The sequence below is a fragment of the Triticum aestivum genome, chromosome 2A (assembly GCF_018294505.1).
Source record: "Triticum aestivum cultivar Chinese Spring chromosome 2A, IWGSC CS RefSeq v2.1, whole genome shotgun sequence".
Classification (NCBI taxonomy): domain Eukaryota; kingdom Viridiplantae; phylum Streptophyta; class Magnoliopsida; order Poales; family Poaceae; genus Triticum; species Triticum aestivum.
Window position 1 is genome coordinate 111,531,952 of NC_057797.1, and position 17,958 is coordinate 111,549,909.

Consider the following 17,958-nt stretch of genomic DNA (forward strand, 5'->3'; position numbering starts at 1 on the left):
TTTATTAGTAACAATATCTTTCATGTACTTAGCATAAGGATTCATTTTAAGCATATCAGTTAATCGCATACGCAAAAAGATATGTCTAATCATTTCAGCAAAGCGCTCAATATCCTCATCATCCTTTTTCTTGGATGGTTTGGGAGTAAAGGGCATGGGTTTCTGAACCCATGGTTCTCTTTCTTCACCATGTTTCCTAGCAACAAAGTCTTTCTTATCATAACATTGATTCTTTGATTGTGGGTTATCAAGATCAACAACAGGTTCAATTTCTATATCATTATCATTACTAGGTTGAGCATCATCATGAACCTTATCATTAACATTATCACTAGTTTCAGGTTCATTACCATATTGTGTTTCAGCATCAGAAATAGAAATATCATTTGGATTCTCAGGTGTTTCAGCAATAGGTTCACTATAAGCATGCAAAGTCCTATCATTTTTCTTTTTCTTCCTTTTAGAAGGACTAGGTGCATCTATATTATCTCTCTGAGTATCTTGCTCAATTCTCTTAGGGTGGCCCTCGGGATACAGAGGTTCCTGAGTCATTCTACCAGTTCTAGTAGCCACTCTAACAACATAATCAGTATTCTTACTATTCAATTCATTGAGCAAATCATTTTGAGCTTTAAGTACTTGTTCTACTTGACTGGTAACCATAGAAGCATGTTTGCTAATAAGTTTAAGTTCACCTTTGACATTAGCCATATAATCACCCAAGTGTTCAAGCATATTTGAATTGTATTTCAATTGTCTACCAAAATAAGCAGTGTAGTCTTCTTGCTTAACCATAAATTTACCAAACTCATCTAAGCATGGGCTAGCAAACTTAGTAAGAGGGATTTCAGCTTTATCATATCTATAGAGAGAATTTACCTTTACTACCTATGTCGGGTTATCAAGACCATGTGTTTCTTCAATAGGTAATGGATTAAGATCATATGTTTCTTCAACAGGCGGTAAATTAAGACCATGCATTTCTTCAATAGGAGGTAAATTCTTAACATCTTCAACTTTAATACCCTTTTCTTTCATGGATTTCTTTGCCTCTTGCATATCTTCAGGACCGAGAAATAGAATACCCCTCTTCTTCGGAGTTGGTTCAGGAATAGGCTCAGGAGCTGGCTCAGGAAGTGTCCAATTATTTTCATTTGTCCACATATTATTCAATAGAATTTCAGCTTCATCCAGTGTTTTTTCCCTGAAAACAGAACCAGCACAACTATCCAGGTAATCTCTGGAAGCATCGGTTAGTCCATTATAAAAGATATCATGTATTTCATTTTTCGTAAGAGGATGATGAGGCAAAGCATTAAGTAACTTGAGAAGCCTCCCCCAAGCTTGTGGGAGACCCTCTTATTCAATTTGCACAAAATTATATATATATCCCTTAAAGCAGCTTGTTTCTTATGAGCAGGGAAATATTTAGCAGAGAAGTAATAAATCATATACTGGGACTACGCACACAACCAGGATCAAGAGAATTAAACCATATCTTAGCATCACCCTTTAATGAGAACGAAAATATTTTAAGGATATAGAAGTAGCGAGTTCTCTCATCATTAGTGAATAGGGTGGCTAAATCATTTAATTTAGTAAGATGTGCTAGAAAAGTTCCAGATTCATAGCCATGAAAAGGATCAGATTCAACCAAAGTAATTATATCAGGATCAACAGAGAATTCATAATCCTTATCTGTAACACAGATAGGTGTAGTAGCAAAAGTAGGGACATGTTTCATTCTAGCATTAAGAGATTGCTGCTTCCATTTAGCTAATAACCTCTTGAGCTCGTATCTATCTTTGCAAGCTGAAATAGCTAGAGCAGCTTCTTTTTCAAAAACATAACCCTCAGGAATAACAAGTGATTCATATTTATTAGGGGAAGAGTCTTCATCATCACTTTCATCAATATTATCAGTTTCAATATTTTCATTCTCTCTAACCCTAGCAAGTTGTTCATCAAGAAATTCACCAAGTGGCACAGTAGTATCAAGCATAGAAGTAGTTTCCTCATAAGTATCATGCACAACAGAAGTGGCATCATCAATAACAATGCGACATATCAGAACGAATAGCAGAAGCAGGTTTAGGTGTCGCAAGCTTACTCAAAATAGAAGGTGAATCAAGTGTAGAGCTAGATGGCAGTTCCTTACCTCCCCTCGTAGTTGAGGGATAAATCTTGGTTTTTGGATCTCTCAAGTTCTTCATAATGATAAGCAGATATAAATCCCAAGTGACTCAAAGAATAGAGCTATGCTCCCCGGCAACGGCGCCAAAAAATAGTCTTGATAATCCACAAGTATAGGGGATCGCAACAGTTTTCGAGGGTAGAGTATTCAACCCAAATTTATTGATTCGACACAAGGGGAGCCAAAGAATATTCTCAAGTATTAGTAGCTGAGTTGTCAATTCAACCACACCTGGAAACTTAATATCTGCAGCAAAGTATTTAGTAGCAAAGTAATATGATAGTAGTGGTAACGATAGCAAAAGGTAATAGTAGCAAAAGTAGTGTTTTTGGTATTTTGTAGTGATTGTAACAATAGCAACGGAAAAGTAAATAAGCGAAGAACAATATATGGAAAGCTCGTAGGCAATGGATCGGTGATAGAGAATTATGCCGGACGTGGTTCATCATGTAATAGTCATAACATAGGGTGACACAGAACTAGCTCCAATTCATCAATGTAATGTAGGCATGTATTCCGAATATAGTAATACATGCTTATGGAAAAGAACTTGCATGACATCTTTTGTCCTACCCTCCCGTGGCAGCGGGGTCCTAGTGGAAACTAAGGGATATTAAGGCCTCCTTTTAATAGAGTACCGGACCAAAGCATTAACACATAGTGAATACATGAACTCCTCAAACTACGGTCATCACCAGTAAGTATCCCGATTATTGTCACTTCGGGGTTAACGGATCATAACACATAATAGGTGACTATAGACTTGCAAGATAGGATCAAGAACTCTCATATATTGATGAAAACATAATAGGTTTAGATCTGAAATCATGGCACTCGGGCCCTAGTGACAAGCATTAAGCATAACAAAGTCATAGCAACATCAATCTCAGAACATAGTGGATACTAGGGATCAAACCCTAACAAAACTAACTCGATTACATGATAAATCTCATCCAACCCATCACCGTCCAGCAAGCCTACGATGGAATTACTCACGCACGGCGGTGAGCATCATGAAATTGGTGATGGAGGAAGGTTGATGATGATGATGGCGACGGATTCCCCTCTCTGGAGCCCCGAACGGACTCCAGATTAGCCCTGCCGAGAGGTTTTAGGGCTTGGCGGCGGCTCCGTATCGTAAAACACGATGAATCCTTCTCTCTTATTTTTTTCTCCCAAAAAGCAAATATATAGAGTTGGAGTTGACGTCGGAGGAGCTCCAGGGAGCCCACGAGGTAGGGGGGCGCACCCTGGGGGGCAGGCGCACCCCCACCCTCGTGGCTAGGGTGTGGGCCCCCCGGTCTTCATCTTTTGCAAGAACTTTTTATTATTTCCAAAAAGATGTTCCGTGAAGTTTTAGGTCATTCCAAGAACTTTTGTTTCTGCACATAAATAACACCATGGCAATTCTGCTGAAAACAGCGTTAGTCCGGGTTAGTTCCATTCAAATCATGCAAGTTAGAGTCCAAAACAAGGGCAAAAGTGTTTGGAAAAGTAGATACGACAGAGACGTATCAACACCGCACACGGCTAAGAGAATAATTGACGTGCCTTTGGGGTGCCCCTCGCCCCCGTATATAAACGAGGGGAGGAGGAGGTGGCGGCCCTAGGGGTGGCGCGCCATGGGGGGAGTCCTACTAGGACTCCACTCCTAGTAGGATTCGCCCCCTTCCTTCCAACGAAGAGGGGAAAGGGGAAAGAGGGGATAGGGAGAAGGGAAGGGGCGGCGCCCCCACCCCTTGTCCAATTCGGATTGGGCAGGGGGAGGCGCGCACCACCTCTTGTGGCCTGCCTCCCTCTCTCCACTATGGCCCATGAGGCCCATTAACTTTCCCGGGGGGTTCCGGCAACCTCCCGGTACTCCAAAAAATCCCTAACCTCTTCGGAACCATTCTAGTGTCCGTATATAACCTTCCAATATATCAATCTTTACCTCTCGACAATTTCGAGACTCCTTGTCATGTCCGTGATCTCATCCGGGACTTCGAACAAACTTCGTTCACCAAAACACACAACTCATAATACAAATCATCATCGAACATTAAGTGTGCGGACCCTACGGGTTCGAGAACTATGTAGACATGACCGAGACACATCTCTGGTCAATAACCAATAGTGGAACCTAGATGCTCATATTGGTTCCTACATATTCTACAAATATCTTTATCGGTCAAACCGCATAACAACATACGTCATTCCCTTTGTGATTGGTATGTTACTTGCCGGAGATTTGACCGTCGGTATCATCATACCTAGTTCAATCTCATTACCAGCAAGTCTCTTTACTCGTTCTGTAATGCATCATCCCGCAACTAACTCATTAGTCACATTGCTTGCAAGTCTTATAGTGATGTGCATTACCGAGAGGGCCCAGAGATACCTCTCTGATACACGGAGTGACAAATCCTAATCTTGATCTATGCCAACCCAACAAAAACCTTCGGAGACTCCTATAGAGCATCTTTATAATTGAAGGAAATATGCCCTAGAGGCAATAATAAAGTTGTTATTTATATTTCCTTATATCATGATAAATGTTTACTATTCATGCTAGAATTGTATTAACCGGAAACTTAGTACATGTGTGAATACATAGACAAACAGAGTGTCCCTAGTATGCCTCCACTAGACTAGCTCGTTAATCAAAGATGGTTAAGTTTCCTAGCCATAGACATGTGTTGTCATTTGATGAACGGGATCACATCATTAGAGAATGATGTGATGGACAAGACCCATCCATTAGCTTAGCACTATGATCGTTTAATTTATTGCTATTGTTTTTTTTCATGACTTATACATGTTCCTATGACTATGAGATTATGCAACTCGTGAATACCGGAGGAACACTTAGTGTGATATCAAACATCACAATGTAACTGGGTGATTATAAAGATGCTCTATAGGTGTCTCTGATGGTGTTTGTTGAGTTGGCATAGATCGAGATTATGATTTGTCACTTTGTGTATCGGAGAGGTATCTCTGGGCCCTCTCGATAATGCTCATCACTATAAGCCTTGCAAGAAATGTGACTAATGAGTTAGTTGCGGGATGATGCATTACAGAACGAGTAAAGAGACTTTCCAGTAACAAGATTGAACTAGGTATGATGATACCGACGATCAAATCTCAGGCAAGTAACATACCGATGACAAAGGGAACAATGTATGTTGTTATGCGGTTTGACCGATAAAGATCTTCGTAGAATATGCAGGAGCCAATATGAGCATCTAGGTTCCGCTATTGGTTATTGACCGGAGATGCATCCCAGTAATGTCTACATAGTTCTTGAACCCGTAGGGTCCGCACGCTTAACGTTCGATGACGATTCATATTATGAGTTTATGTGTTTTGATGTACCGAAGGTTGTTCGGAGTCCCGGATGAGATCACGGACATGTCGAGGAGTCTCGAAATGGTCGAGACATAAAGATTGGTATATTCGAAGGTTATATTTGGACACCGGAATGGTTCTGAAGTTTATCGGGTATTTTCTGGAGTACCGGGAGGTTACGGGAACCCCCCGGGGGATTAATTGGCCACAATGGGCCTTAGTGGAGAAGAGAGAGGGCCAGACAGAGGCGCCCCCCTTGCCCAGTCCGAATTGGACAAGGGGAGGGGGCGCCTAATATGTCTCCAACGTATCTATAATTTTTGATTGCTCCATGCTATTATATTATTTGTTTTGGATGTTAATGGGCTTTATTTTACACTTTTATATCATTTTGGGACTAACCTATTAACCGAAGGCCCATCCCAAATTGTTGTTTTTTTGCCTATTTTAGTGTTTCGCGGAAAAGGAATATCAAACGAAGTCCAAACGGAATGAAACCTTCGGGAACGTGATTTTCTCAACAAATGTGATCCAGGAGACTTGGAGTGGGAGTCAAGAAACAATCTAGGAGGCAACGAGGAAGGGGGGCGTGCCTACCCCCTTGGCGCACCCTCCACCCTCATGGGACCCTTGTTGCTCCACCGACCTACTTCTTCCTCCAATATAAGTCCACATACCCCGCAAACATCCAGGAGCACCACGAAAACCTAATTCCACCGCCTCAACCTTCTGTACCTGAGAGATCCCATCTTGGGGCCTTTTTCGGAGCTCCGCCGGAGGGGGCATTGATCACGGAGGGCCTCTACATCAACTCCATGGCCTCTCCGGTGATGTGTGAGTAGTTTACTTTAGACCTTCGAGTCCATAGCTAGTAGCTAGATGGTTTCTTCTCTCTCTTTGGATCTCAATACAAAGTTCTCCTCGATTCTCTTGGAGATCTATTCGATGTAATCTTGTTTTGTGGTGTGTTTGTCGAGATCCGATGAATTGTGGGTTTATGATCCAGATTATCTATGAACAATATTTGATTCTTCTCTGAATTCTTTTATGTATGATTGGTTTATCTTTGCAAGTCTCTTCGAATTATCAGTTTGGTCTGGCCTACTAGATTGATCTTTCTTGCAATGGGAGAAGTGCTTAGCTTTGGGTTCAATCTTGCGGTGCTCGATCCCAGTGACAGTAGGGGAAATGACACGTATTGTATTGTTGCCATCGAGGATAAAAAGATGGGGTTTATATCATATTGCACGAGTTTATTCCTCTACATCATGTCATCTTGCTTAAGGTGTTACTCTGTTCTTATGAACTTAATACTCTAGATGCATGCTGGATAGTGGTCGATGTGTGGAGTAATAGTAGTAGATGCAGAATCATTTTGGTCTACTTGTCGCGGGTGTGATGCCTATATACATGATCATGCCTAGATATTCTCATAGTTATTCGCTTTTCTATCAATTGCTCGACAGTAATTTGTTTACCCACCATAATAGTTATGCTATCTTGAGAGAAGCCACTAGTGAAACCTATGGCCCCGGGTCTATTTTCCACCATACAAGTTTCCAATCTATTTTATTTTGCAATCTTGACTTTCAATCTATATCATAAAAATACCAAAAATATTTATCTTATTATTATTATCTCTATCAGATCTCACTCTTGCAAGTGGCCGTGAAGGGATTGACAACCCCTTTATCGCGTTGGTTGTGAGGTTCTTATTTGTTTGTGTAGGTACGAGGTGACTCGCGCGTGGTCTCCTACTGGATTGATACCTTGGTTCTCAAAAACTGAGGGAAATACTTACGCTGCTTTACTGCATCCACTACAAAAAATACACTTCCGTGATGATACGTGTTTGTCATAGTAGGTCGCTTTTTTGTCATGCATGTACATCCATGACAAATTTATGACAGAATCAAGATAGTCATACCTGTGCTGTCGTAGAAGTGTTCCATGACATTACCAAAATTATCATCACGGAAGTGTCCACTTCCATGACAATAAATCGTGCGTCACAGAAGTGCTTTCGTCAAGGGTGACCGACACGTGGCATCCACCGTAACGAAACACCGTTAAGCTATCGGGTCGGGTTTTGGATCCGATAACCCGTTAACAGTGATACGTCTCCAACGTATCTATAATTTTTGATTGCTCCATGCTATATTATCTACTGTTTTGGACTATATTGGGCTTTATTTCCCACTTTTATATTATTTTTGGGAATAACCTATTAACCGGAGGCCTAACCCAGAATTGCTATTTTTTTTGCCTATTTCAGTGTTTCGGAGAAACAGAATATCAAACGGAGTCCAAGCGGAATAAAATCTTCGGGAACGTGATTTTCTCACTAAACGTGATCCAGGAGACTTGGACCCTACTCCAAGGAGTCAAAGAGGAGGTCACGAGGGTGGGGGGCCACCCCCTAGGGCGCGCCCCCTGCCTCGTGGGCCCCTTGGTGCTCCACCGATGTACTCCTTCCTCCTATATATACACACGTACCCCCAAATGATCAGAACAGGAGCCAAAAACTTAATTCCACCGCCACAACTTTCTGTATCCACGAGATCCCATCTTGGGGCCTGTTCCGGAGCTCTGCCGGAAGAGGGCCGTCATCACGGAGGGCTTCTACATCATCCTAGCCCCTCCGATGAAGTGTGAGTAGTTTACCTCAGACCTTCGGGTCTATAGTTAGTAGCTAGATGGCTTCTTCTCTCTTTTTGGATCTCAATACAAAGTTCTGCCCCTCTCTTGTGGAGATCTATTCGATGCAATCTTCCTTTTGAGGTGTGTTTGTTGAGACCGATGAATTGTGGGTTTATGATCAAATCTATCTATGATTAATATTTGAATCTTCTCTGAATACATTTATGTATGATTGGTTATCTTTGAAAGTCTCTTCAAATTATCCGTTTGGTTTGGCCAACTAGATTGGTAGTTCTTGCCATGGGAGAAGTGCTTAGCTTTGGGTTCAATCTTGCGGTGTCCTTTCCCAGTGACAGAAGGGGCAGCAAGGCACGTATTGCATCGTTGCCATCGAGGATAACAAGATGGGGTTTATTTCATATTGCATGAATTTATCTCTCTACATCATGTCATCTTGCTTAAGGCGTTACTCTATTTTTAACTTAATACTCTAGATGCATGCTGGATAGCGGTCGATGAGTGGAGTAATAGTAGTAGATGCAGAATCGTTTCGATCTACTTGTCACGGATGTGATGCCTATATACATGATCATGCCTAGATATTCTCATAACTATGCTCAATTCTGTCAATTGCTCAACAATAATTTGTTCACCCACCGTAGAATACTTATGCTCTTGAGAGAAGCCACTAGTGAAACCTATGGCCCCCGGGTCTATTCTCATCATATCAATCTCCATCACTTTAATCTTGGTTTGCTTTTTTACTTTGCCTTTACTTTTTACTTTGCATATTTATACCAAAAATACCAAAAATATTATATCTATCAGATATCACTCTCGTAAGTGACCGTGAAGGGATTGACAACCCCTAATCGCGTTGGTTGCGAGTAGCTATCGTTTTGTGCAGGTACGAGGGACTTGAGCGTGGCCTCCTACCGGATTGATACCTTGGTTCTCTAAAACTGAGGGAAATACTTACGCTACTCTGCTACATCATCCCTTACTCTTCAGGGAAAACCAACACAAGCTCAAGACGTAGCAAGAAGGATTTCTGGCGCCGTTGCCGGGGAGTCTACACAAAAAGTCAACATACCAAGTACCCATAACAATCCCTATCTCTCGCATTACATTATTTGCCATTTACGTCTCGTTTTCCTCTCCCCCCACTTCACCCTTGCCGTTTTATTCGCCATCTTTCTCTCTCTATCCTCCCTCTCTATTTGCCTCTTTTTCCCGCTTGCCTTTTCGTTTGCTTGTGTGCTAGTTTGTTTGCTTGCCGTCATGGCTAGTATCATATCTTCTCCGTTGTCTCCCGAGAGCGAAGTTCTAAATTTTAAACAAAGGGATGGAGAAAATCTAAAATATGCTTGGTATAGAATTTGCAATGCTCAAAATAGATCTACCAGGAAGCAATCTACCTTAGTTCTTCTCCGCAATTTTTATGTAGGTGTTAATCCTTGGTATAGATATATCCTCGATACCATTACCGGAGGGAACTTCTTGGGTAGCCATACTTTTGATTCTTATAATGCTATGCTAAATTTATTTGGCTCACCACCTCTTTTGGTTAATGGAACCATGTTAACTTTGGAGCATGTTATGCAAAGACTTGAAATTATTGAAAATAAAGTTGCTACTATCGAATAAATTGAAAATATAGATAAAAATATCCACAATCAAATTACTCAACATGGATCTAAGGTAGGAATGACTTTGAAAAATATTAAGGAAAAGGAACCCATAGTTAATAAGAAGATAAACTTAGATTCTACTAGAATTGATAAGCTTGAGGGTATCATTACAAACTTGGGAACCGCTTTTTCTTCCGTAAAGAATACTCCAAGTCCTCCTACTAAAATTGCCAAGCTTATGTATGTTCCTAAAAATAAGGGTGAATCATCTAGTAAGGAAACTGCAGATCTTAAATCTATAAGTGTTCATCCCAATCTTTTTGCTATCATTAAGGAACCAATTGCTACAAATGAATTTTTCGATCTTGTGCCTAAAAGTTTGATAATCACTAGAAAGAAAGAAATTCCTAAGGGAAATAGATGCCTCATCGAAGAATTTCCTACCAAAGATGGCAATACCTAGATCTATCCTCACTTTTATGCCTAGCTAGGGGCGTTAAACGATAGCGCTTGTTGGGAGACAACCTAATTTTATTTTTATTCCTTGCTTTTTGCTCCTGATTAGTAATAAATAAATTATTTAGCCTCTTTTTTGGTTGTTTTTTGTGTTTAGTTAGTGTTTGTGCCAAGTAGAATTGTCGGGAAGACTTGGGGAAAGTCTTGTTGAACTTACTGTAAAAAACAGAAACTTTAGCGCTCACGAGAACTGCTGTCATTTTTATTTGAAGAGTGCTATTTAGTTAATTCTTTTTGCATATGATTAATAGATAAATTCCTCACGTCCAGAAATTTATTTTAGAATTTTTGGGGTTCCAGATCTTGCGGTAGATACGGATTACTACAGACTGTTCTTTTTTTGACAGATTCTGTTTTTCGTGTGTTGTTTGCTTATTTTGATGAATCTATGGCTAGTAAAATAGTTTATAATCCATAGATAAGTTGGAATACAGTAGGTTTAACACCAATATAAGTAAAGAATTAGTTCATTACAGTACCTTGAAGTGGTCTTTTGTTTTCTTTCACTAACGGAGCTCACGAGTTTTCTATTTTGAGTTTTGTGTTGTGAAGTTTTCAAGTTTTGGGTGAATTCTTTTGATGGATTATGGAACAAGGAGTGGAAAGAGCCTAAGCTTGGGGATGCCCATGGCACCCCCAAGATAATCCAAGGATACCAAGAAGTCAAAGCTTGGGGATGCCCCGGGAGGCATCCCCTCTTTCGTCCACTTCCATCGGTAATTTACTTGGAGCTATATTTTTATTCACCAACATGATATGTGTTTTGCTTGGAGCGTCTTGTATTATTTGTGTCTTTATGTCTTAGTGTGCCACAATCATCCTTGCTGTACACACCTTTTGAGAGAGCCATACATGAATTAAAATTTGATAGAATACTCTATGTGCTTCACTTATATCTTTTGAGCTAAGTAGTTTTGCTCTATGTGCTTCACTTATATATTTTGAGCGTTATAATTTTGCTCTATGTGCTTCACTTAGATATTTTAGAGCACAGTGGTGGATTTGTTTTAAATAAACTATTGATCTCTCATGCTTCACTTAAATTATTTTGAGAGTCTCTTAATAGCATGGTAATTTGCTTAATAATAATATGCTTGGTGTTCAAGATTTGTGAAACTTTCTTTTGAGTGTGTTGAATACTAAGAAAAGATTGAAGCTTGATAATTGTTTTGAGATATGGAGGTGATAATATTAAAGTCATGCTAGTTGAATAGTTTTGAATTTAAAGAATACTTGTGTTAAAGTTTGTGATTCCCGTAGCATGCACGTATGGTGAACCGTTATATGATGAAGTCGGAGCATGATTTATTTATCAATTGTCTTCCTTATGAGTGGCGGTCGGGGACAAGCGATGGTCTTTTCCTACCAATCTATCCCGCTAGGAGCATGCGCATAATACTTTGCTTTGATAACTTCTAGATTTTTGCAATAAGTATATGAGTTCTTTATGACTAATGTTGAGTCCATGGATTATACGCACTCTCACCCTTCCACCTTTGCTAGCCTCTCTAATACCGCACACCTTTCGCCGGTATCATACACCTACCATATACCTTCCTCAAAACAGCCACCATACCTACCTATCATGGCATTTCCATAGCCATTCCGAGATATATTGCCATGCAACTTTCCACCGTTCCATTCATGACACATTCCATCATTGTCATATTGGATATCCCGGTACACCGCCGGATGCATTCACATAGAGTCATATTTTGTTCTAAGTATCAAGTTGTAATTGTTGAGTTGTAAGAAAAATAAAAGTGTGATGATCATCATTATTAGAGCATTGTCCCAGTGAGGAAGGGATGATGGAGACTATGATTCCCCCATAAGTCGGGATGAGACTCCAGACGAAAATAAATAAAAGAGGACAAAGAAGCCCAAATAAAAAAAGAAAGAAAAGAGGCCTAAAAAAAGAGAAAAGGCCCAAATAAAAAAAAATATAAAAAATGAGAGAAAAAGAGAGAAAGGACAATGTTACTATCCTTTTACCACACTTGTGCTTCTAAGTAGCACCATGATCTTCATAATAGAGAGTCTCTCATGTTATCACTTTCATATACTAGTGGGAATTTTACATTATAGAACTTGGCTTGTATATTCCAATGATGGGCTTCCTCAAATTGCCCTAGGTCTTCATGAGCAACCAAGTTGGATGCACACCCACTTAGTTTATTTTTGAGCTTTCATATACTTATAGCTCTAGTGCATCTGTTGCATGGCAATCCCTACTCATTCACATTGATATCTATTGATGGGCATCTCCATAGCCCGTTGATACGCCTAGTTGATGTGAGACTATCTTCTCCTTTTTGTCTTCTCCACAACCACCATTCTATTCCACCTATAGTGCTATATCCATGGCTCACGCTCATGTATTGCGTGAAGATTGAAAAAGTTTTGAAAAAGTTAGAGTATGAAACAATTACTTGGCTTGTCATCGGGGTTGTGCATGATTTAAATATTTTGTGTGGTGAAGATAGAGCATAGCCAGACTATATGATTTTGTAGGGATAACTTTCTTTGGCCATGTTATTTTGAGAAGACATAATTGCTTTGTTAGTATGGTTGAAGTATTATTATTTTTATGTCAATATAAACTTTTGTCTTGAATCTTTCGAATCTGAATATTCGTATCACAATTAAGAAGATTTGCATTGAAATTATGCCAAGTAGCACTCCGCATCAAAAATTCTCTTTTTATCATTTACCTACTCGAGGACAAGCAGGAATTAAGCTTGGGGATGCCTGATACGTCTCCAACGTATCTATAATTTTTGATTGCTCCATGCTATATTATCTACTGTTTTGGACTATATTGGGCTTTATTTTCCACTTTTATATTATTGTTGGGACTAACCTATTAACCGGAGGCCCAGCCCAGAATTGCTGTTTTTTTTGCCTATTTCAGTGTTTCGGAGAAACAAAATATCAAATGGAGTCCAAACGGAATAAAATCTTCGGGAACGTGATTTTCTCACCGAACGTGATCCAGGAGACTTGGACCCTACTCCAAGGAGTCAAAGAGGAGGTCACGAGGGTGGGCCCCCCCTAGGGCGCGCCCCCTTGCCTCGTGGGCCCCTCGGTGCTCCACCGACGTACTCCTTCCTCCTATATATACACACGTACCCCCAAACGATCAGAACAGGAGCCAAAAACCTAATTCCACCGCCGCAACTTTCTGTATCCACGAGATCCCATCTTGGGGCCTGTTCTGGAGCTCCGCGGAAGAGGGCCGTCATCACGGAGGGCTTCTACATCATCCTAGCCCCTCGGATGAAGTGTGAGTAGTTTACCTCAGACCTTCGGGTCCATAGTTAGTAGCTAGATGGCTTCTTCTCTCCTTTTGGATCTCAATACAAAGTTCTCCCCCTCTCTTGTGGAGTTCTATTCGATGTAATCTTATTTTTGCGGTGTGTTTGTTGAGATTGATGAATTGTGGGTTTATGATCAAGTCTATCTATGAATAATATTTGAATCTTCTCTGAATTCTTTTATGTATGATTGGTTATCTTTGCAAGTCTCTTCGAATTATCCGTTTGGTTTGGCCAACTAGATTGGCAATTCTTGCCATGGGAGAAGTGCTTAGCTTTGGGTTCGATCTTGCGGTGTCCTTTCCCAATGACAGAAGGGGCAGCAAGGCACGTATTGCATCGTTGCCATCGAGGATAACAAGATGGGGTTTATTTCATATTGCATGAATTTATCTCTCCACATCATGTCATCTTGCTTAAGGCGTTACTCTGTTTTTAACTTAATACTCTAGATGCATGCTGGATAGCGGTCGATGAGTGGAGTAATAGTAGTAGATGCAAAATCATTTCGATCTACTTGTCATGGACGTGATTCCTATATACATGATCATGCCTAGATATTCTCATAACTATGCCCAGTTCTGTCAATTGCTCAACAGTAATTTGTTCACCCACCGTAGAATACTTATGCTCTTGAGAGAAGCCACTAGTGAAACCTATGGCCCCCGGGTCTATTCTCATCATATCAATCTCCATCACTTTAATCTTGCTTTGCTTTTTTACTTTGCCTTTACTTTTTACTTTGCATCTTTATACCAAAAATATTATATCTGTCAGATCTCACTCTCGTAAGTGACCGTGAAGGGATTGACAACCCCTAATCGCGTTGGTTGCGAGTAGCTATCGTTTTGTGCAGGTAGGAGGGACTTGAGCGTGGACTCCTACTGGATTGATACCTTGGTTCTCAAAAACTGAGGGAAATACTTACGCTACTCTGCTGCATCATCCCTTCCTCTTCGGGGAAAACCAACGCAAGCTCAAGACGTAGCAAACAGGCCCGACCAATGGGGATTTTCCATGTGTAAAATCATCATTGGCTAGAGGAAACACGTGTCGGCTCATCGTTGGGACAGATGTCATCCACTCACTGGACATAAGGCGCCTATGATACGTCGACATGTGGCACGACCCAATAGTGGCCAATTCCTGTGAAAAGGCCGGCCCATTTGACTTGGTCAAAAGCTGGCGGGCCAGCCCATGGAAAGCCTGTTAACGACCTATTCGCATATAGCCCATTTACAGCCCGCTAACCCAAGGCCCATTATGCCCTATCTGAATTAGGCCCAATAGCATCATCTGGGCCGTCCAATATGATTCCAGTCCGTTTTCACTTTCGGCCCATGTATAGCCCATGATGTCTTTCGGCCCATATGAGGCCCTTTGTAACTCTTGGCCCATTAGTGGCCCGTGCTGAAACTGCCCCGTAATGAACAATGTATTACTTTACACCCATTAACGGCCCGTGGTGAAACTGGCCCGTAATGAATGGTGTATCACTTTATACCCATTAACAGCCCGTTATTCCGTTGGGCCGTTTCCATCCCAAGTTAACTTTCAGCCTTCTGAGGGCCCATTTATTCTTGGGCTCATTTGCAGCATTCGGTTACTTATGGCCCGTTACTGTCATTTTCTGTTTGTGGGCCAAATTCAGCCCATCGTTACAGCCGTCCCGTTTGCGGACCGTTAGTCTGTTGTGCCATTTTCATAGCATCACCAAATACGGCCTATTAACGGCCCGTTATGGTCAGCCCATAAAACGTTCGATTTCCATTAAAGGCCCGTCTATGGCCCATTAAAGGCCCATACAAGACCCATAAATGAGCCGGCGACCCATGGATCCTATGAGACGTACAAGGCCCTTGGATCCTACGAGACGTAGAAGGCCCATGGATCCTCCGAGACATAGAGGGCCCATGGATCCGACGGCCCGTGAAGGGCCATGGTCGGGCGAATTGGCTCTCGTTTGAACGATATAGCATATTCAAAGAATTATCCTACTCAATACTATCACCTCTAAAAAGCCTGCACTATTACAACAAAGAGATCAAGGCATAGAAAAGGTAGAATAATCCTACACTATACAATAAAGAAATTACAGCTGATTATACCCACTGGGCATTATGGTTCAGCACAGGTGATAATAAAGCATACACAAACAGCAAATTACATACACTGGGCAAATACAGCTCATACATCATGGACGTGCATCAACTTAACTCCATTTGAACTATAATCTCTTCAGAAAATAGGATTGGCCGGATTCAGATAGCACAAATTTCAGTCTGCAAAATCTCCAATTCCTTCATGGTTAACTCAGTGTCTTGTTTCATTTTTTTGACTCCTACATCTAATACCTGCATGTCCAGTCTCAACTTGTTGATTATACGTTGACAATCATGTACACATTGTCTTGCCACCTCTAGTTGATGCTCGAGAACATCACCACATTCCAATTCCAATCCATAATCATTCGGTAACGGCCATGCCGCACTGCTCGTAGATCTTTGTGTTGATGTCACTTCATCCTGAAATGTTTCTGTAAGTACACATGACTAGGGCAAAAATATAGTTACAACAGTGAAGCGAACAAGACACTATTTTGTACTACATGGCAAAATAAGACTAACAATAATGTTACACGTCACTTTCAAAAAAATGTTACACGTCATGAAGCATAAGCAGGTGATATTTTAAAAATTATAAAAAAGATAGTTTGTGCAGCCTGCATACAGAAATCCCTCTTAGCTCACCAGAGGAGCATGATGTTGGGGCCCGATCGAAAACACAGACAAGTTACAAATTTATACAACACATTGCGTATAAGTAAGGAAGCAGTTGGCCATTCTGTGCCTCAATTAAAGTCTTAGGGAGCATAATGAACAGCAGAGGGTTTCATACAAACATACTACAGAAGGCAAAACTATGCAATCATTAGCGTAGTATAAACTAGATTGTGAGCCTCATGCAATAATAGTTGGTTAATAGACTTCAAAGCTTCAGGCACACTTCGGCAGAGTAATTAAATGGTAAGGCATTTAATTATGTCAACTAATAATGATACAAGTACCGAACATCAGGCAAGATTATTTGGGCATCTCATTAACTGAGGACAAATAAAGCAATTGAAAAGAGAAAATTAACTATGCCTGAAACAAACAAGGAATTGAACTGTTGAGTTGCATACAGTGACTTACCTTAGCAGGTTGAAGAGGCTCAGCGCAGCTCCTACTTCTCTTGCAAGGCTCCTTCCTAACATCTTGTACATGGAAATCCTCAATCTTATCTTCATTGCACCCTGTCGGTGTCAAAACCGGCAGATCTCGGGTAGGGGGTCCCAAACTGTGCGTCTAGGCCGGATGGTAACAGGAGGCAAGGGACACGAAGTTTTACCCAGGTTCGGGTCCTCTCAATGGAGGTAAAACCCTACGTCCTGCTTGATTAATATTGATGATATGGGTAGTACAAGAGTAGATCTACCACGAGATCAGAGAGGCTAAACCCTAGAAGCTAGCCTATGGTATGATTGTGTTGTCCTACGGACTAAAACCCTCCGGTTTATATAGACACCGGATAGGGTTAGGGTTACATAGAGTCGGTTACAATGGTAGCAGATCTACATATCCGTATCGCCAAGCTTGCCTTCCACGCCAAGGAAAGTCCCTTCCGGACATGGGACGAAGTCTTCAATCTTGTATCTTCATAGTCCAGGAGTCCGGCTGAAGGTATAGTCCGGCCATGTGGACACCCCCTAATCCAGGACTCCCTCAGTAGCCCCCGAACCAGGCTTCAATGACGATGAGTCCGGCGCGCAGATTGTCTTCGGCATTGCAAGGCGGGTTCTCCTCCAAATTCCATGTACCTGTTGAATAAAGTCCGGTTTCTTGTAAATGTTGTGCTCCTTGGCTTCTACGCCCAATAATGGACGTCTCCCATGTGTCAAACGAATATGAAAAGTCTGAGTGTTTTTATGTCCACACCCCTAGACGCGTAAATGAGCCGCCCATTTAAGGGGACGAGGATTTAGATCCAAACCACACCTTCTCCCCTTCGCGAGTGTTCATTAGAGCGCATCCGACAAATGTCCATTCCACCATGGCCAGCCGTTGCAACTCCTCCCCTCGCCCTTCTAGCCCTAAGCCTGGATATTGGGAGAGATGCTCCATCCCGCATAGCGAGCTAGTGACGCTCCAGACCAAGGGATTTCTCCCCCCGGCCTATATGGTCCCGGTTCGAGCCGGTCTTGCCGTTTATAATGGTGGAGAGCAAGTGGAGAGTGCCCCCAATCCCTCCAAAGGAGAGCGGGTATGCCTTGTCCCTTATCTAATAAGAG